Genomic DNA, 13,662 nt, shown 5'->3' on the forward strand with positions numbered 1-13,662 from the left:
TTTAAGATCCTGGAATATTTTGACCCTGACCTCCATACTAAACACGAATATTTAGAGACTTACAGAAGTTGAAGGCTTTAAAAAGCAAGACCTCAAAATCTTCCTTTGACCCTCTCTGAAGTTTCACTATGATGATGGTTTATCTAAATTTTGTGAAATGGAATTTGTCAATTCCTGATCAAAGGAAAAATACATATATAATAATACATATTTCAAGTCAAATACTGTTAGGAATTAGAAAACATAAATAGAATTGTAATATTTTTCTAAAATTAATTTTGCGTAATCATACTTTATAGAAGAAATGGGTCTTATTAACAAAAATATTACAATTATTGGGGGTGTAAGGTAAAAAACGTATAAATAGTTAAGAAATATGCAACACCATGAGGAACTGAAGATGAAGCTGTACACACGTCTTCCTCATTCCCTTGGCTGATACAGTATCTGCTTGTAAGGTTATATGCATGTTCAGTGAGTTTGTGCATCACTGTGGTTTCCACGTGGTCATACACTGGATTAAGTAAACATCCAACAGTTTGAGAATGAAATCAGATGATGTTCAGATCGACATATTTTCATACTGTTTGATAAGAAAACAGTAAGAATAAAACATGATGACCGTCTGCTTTGTAACAGAAAATATATTTTTTGTCGCCTATAACATTTGGAATTTTATCCATTTTTTCAATACTTTAGCAAGGACCACCGTAAATATACTCAGAAACTTGATTTGACGTGTGTGTAAGCACATTTTCAAAACAAATGCCAGCAAACCCAGACACATACACAAACACAGGACATGGCCCATCACTTATGGGACACGCTGCTCAGTGGTGAAACCTACTTAATTTGAGATGGTCCACAACCTGTCCCCAGACCTTGTCATATGCCCCAGGTTGTTTATATCATTGTTTATATACTTCTCCCTCTCCAGTGGCAGTTTTCAATAGTTTTGAAAACAAGTATGTTTGGTACGTTTTCCCCCACATTTCAAACTAAAGCCTTTCTTGAATTTTAGAGAACAGTCAAATAGCAAACGTTAGGAAGGTTATCATTTAGTGCAGTATATGAAGTGTGTAAGTAAAAGTTGCAACTTTATATGAAATGAAGCACATTTCATTTGTTTTGAACATGAGTTTCTAACCTTCAGCCGTGACTACAGTTACAATACAGCACATGCTCGTGTGCTTTATTGATTTTATTAAACAAATCCTAACAAATACATCAGAAATGTATGCAGAAATATGCAATGCAGAGGTATGCAATTAGTTTACTTGCCATAATAATGTATTTTAACAGTTTTAAACTCGAATTACTGCGGTAAACTTCTCACCGCTATCATAATCTTCCCTTCTCTGAATCATGATTTATGGACGCATATTTTTTAAAAGGAGCCCCAAAGTCCTATTTCTCCTTGTGTATGCTTGTTTTTTACGAGCCCGCATATATTGTGCAATGTTATTCATTTGTTAATTGAGGTCTGACACACAGCAACGTATGCTCGCTCACAAAGGGTCAAAGTTCATCTAGAGCACTTTTTTGAAATTAGCTTTAAAATTGATAGTTTGTCCTTCAGTGCATCTTGCTGTACCTTTTCATTATGAACTAGATAAAGTAGTTATTGGTTAATCCGAGGAGCCAAAATTAGAAAGCATAAACAAATGCATAATGACAACATATTGATATAGCTCTTTATAATATCTTCCTTTATCCATTTTAATGCATCCTTAATTCTGTTAAAGCTCTGCCCCCTACAGGGCGTAAAACCCAAATTAATTTTCACAACGAAGGCTTATAAAATGTATCCTCTTAATTATATGCATGCAGTGAGTGGACTTAATAAGCATCAATGTAACCGAGTCATATAACATTGTGCATATGAAACAAACTTAAATAAGTCAAACTTTAATATAATCAAAACATTATGCTAAGACAAGGTGAAGTTGATGCTTTATTTTATAAGTCATCTAAAGACGAGATGCTGAAGTGCTAAAATGATATAGTCTTATTATGTCTTCAAATTAAAAACGACTCAAAGGGTTCGTTGTGCATGTAGCTTATTAGGACAAATATCAGTTCAGACATTTCGTGCTTACCGTTGGGAGCTGGACCTACAGCAGACCACAGGATTTCATTTCTTCATCACTGATTTTTGCATTAAGATCAGTACAATAAACATCAAATGTGATTTAAAAATCAAATTTGTGTCAGTATAATCGTAACCGAGTGTGTCAGAATAAACATGTCATATATACACGTGAACATTCTGGCCAATGAGAATAAAGTGTGTTGTCATCAAGGCTTCGCAGCTGATTCGCAGCGCAAATGGTGGCCTGTCTTGTTTTTCTTTGCGGTACTTTAATGTGCACATGGAATCGTACAGCTCATTTTCGCAAAATAATAACCCAAAATGTACATTTTATAATGACGATGGTTTTGCCTGCAAGCCGGGAGAGGTGCTAATATAGTAAAAGAATGTGTCGTATTTGAGGAAGGGACAAATGACAAAGTCGTATGTGTTGGAGAAAAGGTCACTCGAGGAATACACACACAAACAATTTACATACAGTGTTTTGCTTTTTCAATGTGAATTGGTGATTTCTAGGAAAATCTGTGAGATTACAAAGTAAATTGGTTTATATATTTAACATATATTGTAACATATTTAATTTGGGATCAGATCTTTAAAATCTTCACCCAACACTGTCAGACCCGAACTGCTGTCACTGAACAAGGCTTTAGACTAACACAAGGCAGCTTAAGAGAGCCTTTTACTTAAGGGATCCACCGCTCAGTGGTGAAACCTAAATCTAACATGTTATAAAGCACTTCCCAAGGTCAGCTAAAAGCTATACCTTTTGTGCACGAGGCTAACGTTTTTTTATTTAGCTCTCAGTGGACAGCAGTCCAAAACTGCTTTTTGGCAGCGTGGACATGGCACACTGCACCCTGGCAGTCCTGCTGTTCTCCACACTTCGCTTTAGCTCTGCGAAATGAGCGCTAACACACTTCAAACTCCCTGGTTTACACTCCAAGTCCAATTACGATGCATCGATGCACCTGGCTCTTAGCTTTTAACTTCAAATTCAACTTTTAACTTTATTGTCCCCCAGAAGAGCGATTATGTTCGCTACAGTGGCACAACGCATTAAAACAACAAATGAAAGAGGCGTAAGGCATTTCATCTTCCTTCAATGAACTCACTTGCAACAATTGCAAATGTAAGCAAAAGCCAATCTGCGATTGTCAGTTTAAAGAACATAAAGAACGTGCGGATGTTAAAGGCTGACTCTTACCCGCTGGGGTCCTAGCGGGAAAGTCCAGTATTCAGCCTGTCAATTCTGAATCACGATCTATAAGCATCTGACCAAGCAAGTGTGGTGAATAGTGTTGAAAGCTGAAGAAAATGTTCCGCAGTTCTGCGGGGTGAAGAAAATATACACGTCAACAAATAACTTCAGTTCTATTACCATTACACACATCAAGGGCTCTCATTCATGAAACACTTTTCGTGTAAATCGTTCGAAAAGTAATTAAAAATTTTAGGATTCATGCAAAAAAAGTTAGTGTGAAATGAAACGTATTTTTTAAATGGTAGTTGGTACGAACGAAATGTACACCTGCTCCATACCACGTGTAAATAGTGCATAAAACGTTCTGTATTCTTTTAAACAAACTGATGACACTGCATTTTGATGCCCTGTATCATAATGATATTATGTTCTTTTGGTCTGTCTTTTATCATTTATTACAAAAACGCAGAGATCGTCAATGTCCTTTTCTACACAGCCGTCCAATCACAGTCGAGAAGAGGCGGGAATCATTCATTACAAGCTTTTTTGTTTCATTATTTATCATTTCTTCTGTCCTCACGCATGTTATACATTAGAGCTCCTGGGATACACATAAAATAAAATGTGACATCATGTACTACCTGCCAACGCCTGTTAATCATTGAAAAGCAAAATTCATAATTGACATAATGGCCATCAAAGGAGAAACACGCTTTTGCACAGATAATGGTAAATATGGACTCTGCTGGCAGGCTCTAACACTGAAGCGCACCACAAGCTAAACCTGTGACCACCTGGGAAATACAGGCAGTGCTTTTAATGAATGAAGAAAGGCTGAAGGAAACCTTCTGAGGACGGTCGGACAGGGATTTTACTCCCTATTTCTGTAAGCAGACAAAGAGAATTGACCTCTATCTATGAACTGGGATTTAGCGACATTTCATAGAATTAATCATATGGTGGATTAATTCTAGACACAAACTCTGTGAATGAAGGATAAAAGAAATGGCTTGCTGAGATCAATTCTGTAGTAAACAGCGGCACATTTATGATCAAAATATATCTGTTTACAAGACTGAAGGATTGAATGAATCTATTGAGAATAAGCCATTCTTATATCTGATATGCTTTGGGAAAAAAACTATTTCTGTGTTTCTTAAAGGTAAAATAAAAGAACACTAAGCTTCATTTCTTTTTTTACCTTACACACCATATTTCCAGATTTCGAAATTTTTCAGAATCCATGTTAATCGATACAATCTTTCATTCATAACTTTGCATTGCAGTTATTAGTATATTCTTCCATTTTGGCCTGTGGCAAAATTTGGTGCTCCTAAAGTCACGTTTGTGTGGATTTTGATGCGTGCTTGGGTTCTTGTCAAATGTTGTCAAAATGTTCATCCCCTGCCAAGCTTTAGCATCCTGGCGGAGGCAAGCCGATTTTGGGCTAAAGTTTTCTGGTGTTTAGTGGAATTAATTACGCCATCAATCTTCACTACAGCCTCAGGACCACTAGCAGCAAAACAGACCCAAAGCATCAATGAACCATCACCATATTTCACAATGGTCACCAGGAGCTCTTTGTATTCAGAATGATAATGGTGTGCATGATCATTTTGGTCTCACTTGACCATATCCCAATTCCAATCATATTTTCAATAAAAAGATTTTTAGCTCTCATTATTTATGACCTCCAGAAAAGGACCTTTCTTGCTCTAGCTGGCTGCATCACAGAGGAAGCTGTTTATAAAAAGGCTAAAATATATGCGGCAATAAACATGTGACGTGAAGTTCTATCTCAGCTCGCACTTTCGACATGCCCCTGATCTTAACAGAATTATGTTTCGCGAATTGGATGTCTGCTTTATGATGTCTCACATTTCACTCCTCTGATCAGTCCAATGAAGATGAAGGATAATTAAACATATAAATCAGCTGTCTTGTGGGGTGGGTGTGCTTTCTCCCTACACGTAGAAATGCAAAACAACCTTCTTCAACACTTCAATGTTCCCAACTCATTGTAATGTTCTGCATTTTCTACTATGTGACGTTCACCGTAGCCTACAGATTATACAATAAAACATCACCAATAATACACTTGCATAGACATTTCCAATAGATTTTGTCAAAGTAGGCAGACCAACAAGTGTGAAGTATGTTTTGAAAAACCTTCATAGCCTAATACATTTGGTTCAGTGTATCTTCTGGCACCAAATCAAACTGAACCCTCTTTGCACCTCAACTTCTCACTCAACACTCGCGGAGACTGTGAGAAATGGAAATGTCACATTGGAGTGAACTCCATCATACCGCTAAAGGTTACCTGCTGAATATCAATGAACATCCACAACCACCGACCAAACTTTCCTGGTGTGTCACTTGCGCGACGTCAACAACAATAAATCAAGGTCATCATTAGCATCCGAACAAATGAGAGATTCCAATGGAGGCGCTTGTGCCATAATCGATCATCTTCTTTTTTTTAACCACGGCGACTTGTTTTAGCGATAAGCATGCCTCTGCTCAAACCTTTGCGACCGTGCTCTTTGACAATATGATGAAACGAGAAGCTTTGAATTAAAGTGAAGATTGATTGCCTTCAGGTACTGTTGCTTTCCACCGGCAATGCATCATAGCTGTCACATGACTCTTCTTTAGCGCTAACCGGGACACGTCGTGGTCCCCTGTTGCTTCTGAGATGCTAATCTACACTAGCATCTATCAATTCCAATTTATTTACCTCTCTCTCTCTCTCTCTCTCTCTCTCTCTCTCGCCTCTTATGTTTACTGCAGCTTTGGCTTTAAACTGGATTTGAAAGCTCTGCGGTTGCGTGTACGTTGTCCAGGTTGCAACAAAATCATAATCTGAACAGAAAGACAATTCCTTTGCTTTTTGGTGTGGTTTGGTAAGGACTAGTGGTAGCTATTTTTAAAGCGCTGTTTGTAAAGGTTTAACCGAGGAATTCTTGTTTCCTTTTGACACAAATACATCACAGAGTGGTATAAATCTGTGTTCAGAATTGCACTACAGTTTGTGCGACAATAGTAAGCTTAAGTCTTACGATTCTTTTAAATAACACTCTTAAAAAAGGATGTTTTCATTATTATTATTTGTTATGCTGATTTTGTGCTAAATAAATGAAAGGGACAAAAGTCAAACAAAATGTTTTGTCCAGAAAAAATACAAACACGTGTCAGAGAATAGAACAAAACTGAACACAAAATGTGCTGTTTAAACACAACAGTTTTGAATGTGTAGATTCATATTTGCAGTAAAATAATAATACAAAAAGTTTCAACCACAACAGGGAGCCCTCCAGAGTGTATCCTTAAATTTAACCCGCATGGACTTTTTTTGTCCTTTTCAAATAATCGTCTTATTTATTTTTTACTTAAGTTGTGAGTTTAATATTCAACTCAAATTTTGCTGTCATAAATGATTTTAAACTACAGGTAAAATAATTGTTACATAATCATGTGCGGATGGACAGAAATGTCCTCATTGAAACCCATTAACTGCAAATGTAAATCTTTTAATCATAAATCATACATTTTATATAAAAATGCTTTGGTTTTGTTGGTGGGGGTTCCAAATTTTTGAATGTGTCCATTTTGGACGTAAGTCGATGCACAAGGGTTAATCAAGATCATGTACACTCTAACTTTAGCCATGGATGGATGGATGGATGGACGGATGGATGTGCAGACAAGACAGGCACACTTGAAATAATCAGATCATCTGAAACACAAACTGTTAAGGGATTTGGGCAGTTAGGCGAGGAAAACACAAGACAATTCTCTCTAGTTCAGAACCAGGGATCTAAGCCTGAAGGCCGCAGGTATATTTCAGATCAAAATGATTATGCAGCTGCAATAAGAGAATTTCTTGAAATGACATGAGAAAATGCATTCACTGCTCTAGGGCCCTGTAGTGCAGGCAAAAATAGTTCTCCCTTCTTCAGGGGAGGTTGCGGTTGCTAGAACTTGATCCGCATTGAATGCGACCTTTGTCATTTCAGTATAATTGAGTCACTGCGAAAACAGAAATAGTAATACATTTTTTTTATATCAGGTTTGTGAGAGATGCCGTCTTCCACATATTCTCATACACACCTAACAATCATGCAACGAAAAAAACCGGCATGTCTACCCAGAGCAGTTTTAACGTGAGCACCTTGTCTCTTCGCTGGCATTTTTTGACACAGTGTAATTCAATGGAAACAATTAGTTAAGTCTGGGGTAATAGCTTGAATCTTATTAGCAGCGCAGTATATGCCAATTCACTAAGCTGCTGAGAGGTTTTAATTAAGAGCAAACACTATATGTTAAAGCAGTCACGTTGAACATTTGATTTTAGACGGAAAATCAAGGCTTGAGGGAATGCGAACATTTACTAAAACAAATCAAGCCATTTCCAATGCAATCAACAAGTCAGCAAAGCATGGAGGACGGGGAAAAACGCGTGGGCTAAAAATGGAAAAACGTCAGAAAGGTTTGTGTGCTTTCTCTGCGTATTTCATAATGCAATAACAATATTACTTCCACTTTTAGAACTTGTTCTCTAGTTCGTTTCACAGCCAGAGTTGCACGGTTAATGTTGCACACATAGGTAAAAATAGCATCCATTTGGTGCCCTGATGGAAGTCATAAAGTGAATGTTTCTAAATTATTTTGGAAGACGTAAGTGCTGCGTGGGTTGTTTTTGTACTGAAATGAGAAGCGATTCCGGATTTAAAGTGGCCAAAATTTTTCTATGCATTTTTTATATTTAAATATAAAACATGCTGATTTTATAAAATAAAAGCTTGTATACACTCTAAGAAATACACTACAAACAAAAAGGGACGAAGTATTTGACGCAAAAATTGATAAAAGAAATCCCAGCATAGATTATTTTACAACCCAACGGTTGGGTTCCTAATATATTGACCCAGCGGTGGGTTTAAAAAAATTACCTAGACTTATTTTAAGTGCATACTGTATTTCCACTGTTAAAAGTAAAGTAAAAATAAAACATGTTGTGTGAACAAAAGCGTGAGTAAATAATGACTAAATGTTTTGGGTGACGTATACTTTTAAAGCAGTGGTTTCAAATCCAATGATAAATCAATGTTTTTTTCAGCAGTGCCTCAAAACTCCAATCCTGGAGTACCCCCAACAGTACACATTTTGGATAATGTCCTATTCTGACACACTTAATTCAGGTAAGAGTCTCTATTAAAAGGATTTTGTATTGAATCAGGTGTGTTCGATTAGAGAAGCATCCAAAATGTGTATAATTGGGAAGACTCCAGGAAAAGGATTGGGAAGTGCTACTTTAAGACATTGCTGAAACAAAATTGGTCGTCTTTGGTCGGCCATGGGAAATTGCACCTCAAAAAAGAGTGGCAAATTATGAGTCACTTCAATATGATTGTGAATTTAGTAATTGTCTTGTTCAGCAGTGATTCCTGTAAACACAAATGAAGGAAATGGTCTAGGTTACTCATACCCCTCAACGGTTGGGCTGGTTATTGCTGCAAATGGCCTTTAACACTCAACGAACATACGATTAATCCAACCACCGCTGTTATGTAGTTCTCGCTCTGAAAAGGGCTTTTAACACCAGGTCACACAGATACCGTACATATCACACCCACATGCTATAATATGTGTCTTTGAGTGAACTAAATTTAAATCCATACAGTGCATGTTTCATATTTTCTCTCATGCCGCTTGTCATAATACTTCCAACCTACCATTTTTCATAGCGCAAAAAAATCGCATCCAAGTTTGTGTGCTGAAAAATAGATTTGGAAGAGCGGACTGGGGGAAAAGCAGGAGGTGAGAGAGAAAGACTCTGGCAGCCCACTGCTGTGATGTTAATGTGTTTGTTCAGCCCTGACATTCCTCTAATGTGTGAGGTGGAATGCCAAATTTAAAAGTAAACCTTGGGGCTTAAGCGTGCGTTGGTGCCCAGAGTAGGCCACTCAGAAGGGAACGCCGCTTCAGGCATCCATGCATAAGAGGCAGCGGAGAGGACGTGGTATAAAAGCTTCAGACCTTTGTATGGGACGCAGAACCTTCGGTTGAGGAAGTCTGGTGGTAATACAAAAGTACACTTTTATTTGAGGTTATTTAAAATTAAAAGGAAGGTAATAAAGTCGATGTGTGTGTACAAAAAAAAAAAAGATTGCTTAAAACATGTCAAGAACTGGATTTTTTTCTGTCAGTTTTGATGCTATCTATAGTATATACTGAACATTTAAAAATTCTTAGCAACTATACACATTTTCAATCTTTCTCTATTGGAAACAATGACCAAAAATATTGATGACTAATAATGCACTCACTCATTTTGTCCGATCAGATGATTGAGAATGTCCCTCGCCTCAGTATCACCTCATATTAAATTAGATGACGTAAGATGATGTTTTTTTCTTTTCATGTTTTTATATGTTCTTGGATTAATGTTAGAATCAAATGAAAATCATCTTTGCTGGTCAGCCCTCCACCACAGTGATTTCTCCATTCCCTAATAGTCTTCAGGTATTACTAATTCATGAGAACCCAACAACCAAAGATTATTAATTTCTTTGGCCATAAAAACTATGAAGGGTATTATGTAACTTTTAGAAATTAGTCTAAATAACTGTGACTATGTTCGCCAGCTCATTTATCACGTAATTGCAATTTAACGCAGCTCTTTGTTTTCAGTTAATGAACTTCAGTGCGGCGCTATTAATACAAATCAATACTCCATTTATGTTGAAATGTTCCTGAGTGCGGATACAAAGCAAAACCCATAGAGACAGAAATTAAAATCTGTTAATATGCATCGTCTGCTATTCTTCCGTTGACACATCATCCTTAATAATTGTGCTAATACTTTCATTTATTTTGTGAGACGGGTGCCTGCCTTATGTCAGCGTCTTATACTTCTTATATAACTCAACTAAATATATTTGCTTGCTTCTTTTGTCAAGTGATAAATGACAAAAAATGTCCATTAAATCTCAGATACTAACATTCTGCCAAATATATCACCGTAAAAAATGTACTGGTAATTTTCTGCCAGTACGTTATCTGTATATTTTACAGACATTTCCCTAAATGGTCAAATGTAATTCAGTGCAGTGCTAAATTTTAAATACAGCTGAAACAACTGTAAAAAAATACTGAAAAAAACTTAATATTAATACAGAACTAAGAAATATTTGAACAAACAAACAAATGTGCATATCAAAAATGACTGAACATGTGGCCCACAAGTCTGAAATAAATAAAGAAAATGCTTGTTTTGCAAACTGGAAACATGTATATTTACATTGTCTCTGTAATATTTAAACAAGAAAGTTAAATAGTGAACAACATACATTTCAAAACACAACTTTTGTGTTGTATTTCATAATTTGTATTGACATTAAATACCCTTAAGCAGGGACTGACTTCAAGGATTCAAGGATTTCAAGGTAAACACAAAACCTGATAATATAACCTGATAATATAATAACCATTATTGTGGTGTTGCCATAACCATTGGAATACCACAGGAGTACCATTGCATGACATGCATTTTCCAGATGCTTTTATCAAAGCTTATAATGCATTTATAGTTTTCTCAGCATATGTGTTTTCTTTGGGTTTTCAAACTTTCCATTGCTAACAAAACATACTGTATGTTATTCTTCATTTTACATCATAGTGTAACTACAATATCTAATTTAAACCTTTTGAAATTCCAAAATCATGGTCTCTTTCCAGGACTAAGAAGTAAAAATAGATCAAAGATTTCATGAACATACGCAGAAGAAACCTTCTAAACCTACTTTGATTCCTTACATAACATCTCTCTTGGCAATCGCTCTCAGTTCATCGAAAGAGACTAAACACCCCACATTCATACTTTTGAGCCATCTGCGCTTTTTATTTCAGCCTCTCCCTTAGCGCTTGTGTTTGCTCCATATTCCAGCCAATGGTCCCATATGGTCCTGTCAGTTATGCTTTCAGTGTGTAATTGTTTGGTGGAAGCTCTCATCAGATAACCTCTGATCATGTCTGCATCATGGGTGCGTAACGTGTATCCGATGAGGTCCTCTGAGGTAACATGTTGAGCGCGAGCCTTCACGTTCCATAATTTATGACAACTGCTCAGATGCGAACATACAAACATGATGTGTGAGGAACGTTTCAGCGCTGCAGAGAAAATTTTATTTGCATATTATGCACAACCTGCATTAATGCATGAAGGACGGTTTGGAAGAAGTCGAAGGATGGTTTGAATAAACATGGATACACTTTCAGAAGGACAACGAATACATGAATCATGATTTTTTCCTCTTTAACACGAGCTGGCTTTGAGCCATTGGGGTAGAATAAATGTCATCTATGTCAATGAGGGTGGTAAAATGGGCCTACTGCAAAGAAAGAGCTTAGCTCACTTATTTTCTAGTTCTTTTGTATAAACAAGTAACCACAAATGATATAGCGCTTGGCGTTTAGTATTGTCATGTGGTTGTCCTACAGACAAGTAAATGGTGGAGCCCTTTGTCATTCACTTGTTCGAGTTCATTTTAATAATATTGTAATTGAATCAATATAGTTTTTCGGATTTAAAAGGGTCAAGTTTGCTTCTAAGCATTTTAACTAGTGTGCGCTTTGGCCGCCTGAATTTGGATAAAGGCCTACTCTTTCTTCCGAGCCTGAATTTGGTTATAGGCCTACTCTTTCTTCCGAGCCTGAATTTGGTTATAGGCCTACTCTTTCTTCCGAGCCTGAATTTGGTTATAGGCCTACTCTTTCTTCCGAGCCTGAATTTGGTTATAGGCCTACTCTTTCTTCCGAGCCTGAATTTGGTTATAGGCCTACTCTTTCTTCCGAGCCTGAATTTGGTTATAGGCCTACTCCATGGGTCTCAACCTCAGTTCCTGGAGGGCCACAGCTCTGCACAGTTTAGCTCCAACCCTAATCAAACACACCTGATTCAGCTAATCAACATCTTCAGGATTACAAGAAACTTCTAAGCAGGTGTGGTTTAGAGCTGGTTGGAGCTAAACTGTGCAGAGCTGTGGCCCTCCAGGAACTGAGTTTGAGACCCATGGCCTACTCTTTCTTCCGAGCCTGAATTTGGTTATAGGCCTTACTCTTTCTTCCGAGCCTGAATTTGGTTATAGGCCTTACTCTTTCTTCCGAGCCTGAATTTGGTTATAGGCCTACTCTTTCTTCCGAGCCTGAATTTGGTTATAGGCGTACTCTTTCTTCCGAGCCTGAATTTGGTTATAGGCGTACTTTCTTCCGAGCCTGAATTTGGTTATAGGCCTACTCTTTCTTCCGAGCCTGAATTTGGTTTTACAGTAGGCCTACTCTTTCTTCCGTGACTGCTATAAAACAAAGGCAAGAAGTAGTTATTATTAGTGTTAAGGCTGTAAGTCAACCTTTTTGCACATAGCACTGGTGCTGGAGAGGTTTAAAGTTTGGTATCACAGGCCAAACAGTAGTAGCACAAGTACAAATCGTTTGTTGTCATTATTAAAAAAATACTATGCAAGTCATTGATGAATAGACAGGATTGTCACCCCGTGACAGGGCCGAGGGTTATTTACCACACTCCGGAGGATCAGACACCAGAAAACACCAAGAGGCGGACAACAAGGATGAGTTTAAAAAGGTAAATTTTTATTAATCTAAAAAGGGATAAAAGCAGGGGTGGGGATGCTCGTGGCTGTAGCGTGGACGCAATGAAGAAGGGGGGGGGGGCCGGTAGGTACTTTTCCGTTCTTCAGGTAAGTATATTCCTCTCTAGGTAGGCCTCGTGGGACAGACCGGGACTTTCCTCGTCGTCAGACTCGTGGAAGTACTCGTGGGGCAGGCAGCTTTCTGGGTGTTTCAGAAGATAAGCCCGAACTCAATGATCTCCCCAGCTGGTACAGTTACTGTTCCTCACTCGCAGCTCACTGCCGCTACTATGATCCACTCGAGTACTCCTGCAGCACTTCACATCTGCCCAAACGTTCTCTTCCCCCTTCCTCTTTCTTCTCCTACCATGCTTTCAGCCGCTCTCTTTATACTGTGCTAATCATTGGCTTCAGCTGGTGCTCATAATGGTGTCGCACCAGCATTTCTTCCCCCTAGCAACGAGTCTAAATCTTTTTGGTTCCTGGTTTGTTCACCCGGTGACAGGATACTGACAAAAGATATTAATGTTACATATAAATGGATAAATTAGGGCCATACCATTTTTGAGGTAGGCGGGACTAGAGCCGTGAGGCGGGGCCGATGGCGTAAGTGATAGTTGCAATCAGCTGTGCGCGCACCGGTCCCGCATATCTTATTGAGGAGATCGGGAGCTTATAAGGACGAGCGGCAGGACTGTTGACGATAGAGGACC

Source organism: Barbatula barbatula, assembly GCF_947034865.1.
Source record: "Barbatula barbatula genome assembly, chromosome: 23".
Lineage (NCBI taxonomy): Eukaryota > Metazoa > Chordata > Actinopteri > Cypriniformes > Nemacheilidae > Barbatula > Barbatula barbatula.